This window comes from Astatotilapia calliptera, chromosome 15 (assembly GCF_900246225.1).
Source record: "Astatotilapia calliptera chromosome 15, fAstCal1.2, whole genome shotgun sequence".
NCBI lineage: Eukaryota > Metazoa > Chordata > Actinopteri > Cichliformes > Cichlidae > Astatotilapia > Astatotilapia calliptera.
Genome location: NC_039316.1, coordinates 14,829,315 through 14,832,930, shown reverse-complemented (window position 1 = coordinate 14,832,930; position 3,616 = coordinate 14,829,315).

Genomic DNA, 3,616 nt, shown 5'->3' with positions numbered 1-3,616 from the left:
TATTGATGCTAGATAGTGGAAAAGGGGTGGGATTAAATAAGCTTATGCTTCTTCCTGCTCCTTTTTGAACATGGACGTTATTTGGAGTTGTGGTTGCTCGTTTTCCTTTTGTTTGCTTTGTTCATTTGTCTCTTTTAATTCTATTTTTTTTTATACTTTTTCAACATGTTCAAAATAAAGATTCAATCAATCAATCAATCAATCAATTTGGACACAGCTACCGTGTGTGCGACAGTGGCTCAGGGGGTTGGGAAGCGCATCTGTAACCGGAAGGCCGCCGGTTCGATCTCTGTCCTGGTCGTTGTGTCCTTGGGCAAGACACGTTACCCTACAGCCTACTGATGTTGGCCAGAGGGGCCGATGGCGCGATATGGCAGCCTCGCCTCTGTCAGTCTGCCCCAGGGCAGCTGTGGCTATAACTGTAGCTTGCCTCCACCAGTGAGTGAATGAATAGTGGAATTGTAAAGTGCTTTGGGTGCCTTGAAAAGCGCTATATAAATGCAATCTGTTATTATTGTTATTATTCTTTGTGCTTGTTGTCGGTTAGTCTGTCTGTCATGCCCCTGCTCTCTGTCTCCTCTTCCAGGTATTCAGGTTTCTTGTTTTCAGTTCAGGCTCTGTCCTGGTCGTTGTGTCCTTGGGCAAGACACGTTACCCTACAGCCTACTGATGTTGGCCAGAGGGGCCGATGGCGCGATATGGCAGCCTCGCTTCTGTCAGTCTGCCCAGGGCAGCTGTGGCTACAACTGTGGTTTGCCTCCACCAGTGTGTGAATGTGAGAGTGAATGAATAGTGGAATTGTAAAGCGCTTTGGGTGCCTTGAAAAGCACTATATAAATGCAATCCATTATTATTATTATTATTCTTTGTGCTTGTTGTCGGTTCGTCTGTCTGTCATGCCCCTGCTCTCTGTCTCCTCTTCCAGGTATTCAGTTTTCTTGTTTTCAGTTCAGGCTCATGTTAGGTTTTAGTTCTCCCAGTTAAGTTTCTTATAGCTCCACGCCACTCATTTCCTGTTTTTGTTTGAATGTCACCTACTGTAAATAAAAGCTCACTCGCATCAAAGCCTGTGCCTGCATTTGGGACCTTCTCTTATAACTCCACACATCTGCTGCCACTGCCATGACAGAAACAGTGATTTACATAGATTTTTTAAAAGTTATTATTTTAACTATAATGAACTAATACTGAAATTAAAACCCAGCATTGTGAAAACCTGTGCCCTTCTTTAAAAATCCTTTAGCTATTTGCTGAATTTCCAAGGAAAATGTCAACATGCAGATGAATTACACTTTTTCACATTGCCTAATATTCATTCAAAACACTGCGCTATTGAGAGAGAAAAAAATAATTCAAGTATAATGAACCACTGCTGCTTTTAAAGGACTAATATTGCTTAAATGAAGAAAAGAAAAAATCTTGATCTGAGTTATAACTGCACAGATTAGATAGATGTTAGGACAACCAGAAGTACTAGACGCACCATACACCTGAACTAAATGTTACATCTGTTCCTCTAAATTCTTACAGACATGTGGTCATAATGTTGTCATGGTCCGGGTGAGTGCTGGAGTTTTCTTCTTTTTTGCTGTCTCCACTTCTGGGCAGAGTCGCTGCGTTGCGTTCAGTTCAGTTCAGTTCCGTTCAGTTCCGTTCAATTTTATTTATATAGCGCTAACTCAAGCCGTTCTGACGCTTCTCCACACCTGGGAGCAATTATGCTGTCAGCATTTAGGATCAGCGATCACCATTACTCTCCGCCAAGTGCTCAGCGTGCCACAGTCAGTGTTAGTCGCTACAGTTTTGGTTAAAGAGCTGATTTCTGCAGAAAGCTGTTGACTTTGTTTGTCTCTACAGACCTCCAGTCGGCTTTCAGGTTTCGTCTTAGACAACACTTACTCTCACCCAGCTGCTGGTCTAAATGTGACTGTTCAGTTTCTCTATCCTGTCACTCATTCAGCTTACCTGCCTGCCCTCCTGTCACCATCACAGAGCCCTACGGATCACCTGCTCTGTAATCAGCTCACCTGGACAACTCATCCTTCCCCCACCTTACCAGTCCACCACCTGCAAAACTGTAAGATTAATTAATCTACACTCTGCTTTCTCCATCTCCGGGGCTCTGGGTCATGGTCCCTTAATCTCCTCTTTTTTTCTTGCAGTGTACTGAGACTCCTGGTTGCATTTCCTGGTGCCCATGCCCTCCACCAAACCTTGAACTTTGAGTGCACTGATGTCTGGTGATGTTTCCGACCCATTCTAGCCTTAGTTTCTCATTGTGACCTTAGATCTTGAAAAATACCCAAGTTATAGTCCTCTGACCTTCTCTGACCTTGTTTCTCATTATTGTTGATAATTCCGTTCAGAGTTCATGATTCATAGTCTTGTTGTAATAAAGTTCTTGTGTTTTACGTCACCCCTTGTCTCCGTGTGTTTTCCGTTCTGAGACGGCCCACTTTGCACGGTTTCAGCTGTGACAAATGTGCTGTTTTTGATTGCTGTGGCATCTCACTAGAGCATTCAAAGCATGGTTTCTCATAAACCTTAAAACCAGCAGCACATACACGGACAGCCCTTTGCACTGAGAGTGCACTGCAAAAGTCTTGAGCCTCCCCTTGTTTCTTTATATTTGTGCTTCCATGGAGACTTTCTTGGGATTTTTTTTAAAAGTGGTCTTGAGCAAAAAACAAAACACAATTGCACAGTTACTCTTTGATGGAGGTTTTTGTATTTGTTTTGCCTTTTTTGTGGAAAATGGAATACGAATACAGGCAGCAGAGACTCTTAGCCAGAACTTTTTTGTTGCCACTGTTTCCCATTGTCATTTAAAATGTTAGTTTTCCTTGACATCAAATACAAAATTTGTCCATATATCTACCCTACTCTACTCGGTGAAAGTAGGAAGAAAAAACTCTCATTTAACAGGAAGAAGCCTCTAGCAGAACCAGGCTCTGAGAGGAGCGGTAATTTTCCATGACCAGCTGGATCATTTGTTTTGTCCTCCTCCCCTCCACCCCAATCAATTGCAGGAGATGGATCTGCCTTCCTGTACCTGTGAGTACCTAGTGGAGTACCTGGGCATCATCTTATCCCAGGACAGTGATGGTCTATGTAGCTGTGCTCTTCCTTCTGAAGTCGAGCACCATCATGTTTACATCTAACCGTTTTGTGGGCACCACGACCTTGAGATCTACTGAAAGTCTAAGGTGGTCAAGGTGAACAGGAATGAAAACTGGACAGTGCTCTGTGGAGCTCACGCAGTGCATATCACAAACTCAGAGCTCTGCTCATCTCACATACTGCAGCCTGTAATGTAGTAATCCATGAGACGGTGGACGTGTTTCCTGGCATTTCCTCAGTGGTACTTATTGGTACTTAGTGGACAAGAGCTTGAAAAAACATAAATGTACATAATGAATTTATTTTCAGTGGAAACTTGTAATTGTATGATGTAGGAAAAAGATAGACTCATCAGATTTTTCAAAAATGTATTTAAAACTGGATTTTGGCTTCATTAGTGCTTTATAACTGAAGTTACTAATACATTTACAGGGTTCAGATAATGATACTGTTTTATAATCAAGAAATACAGTTGCACATTTTTCTATTTGTTCAT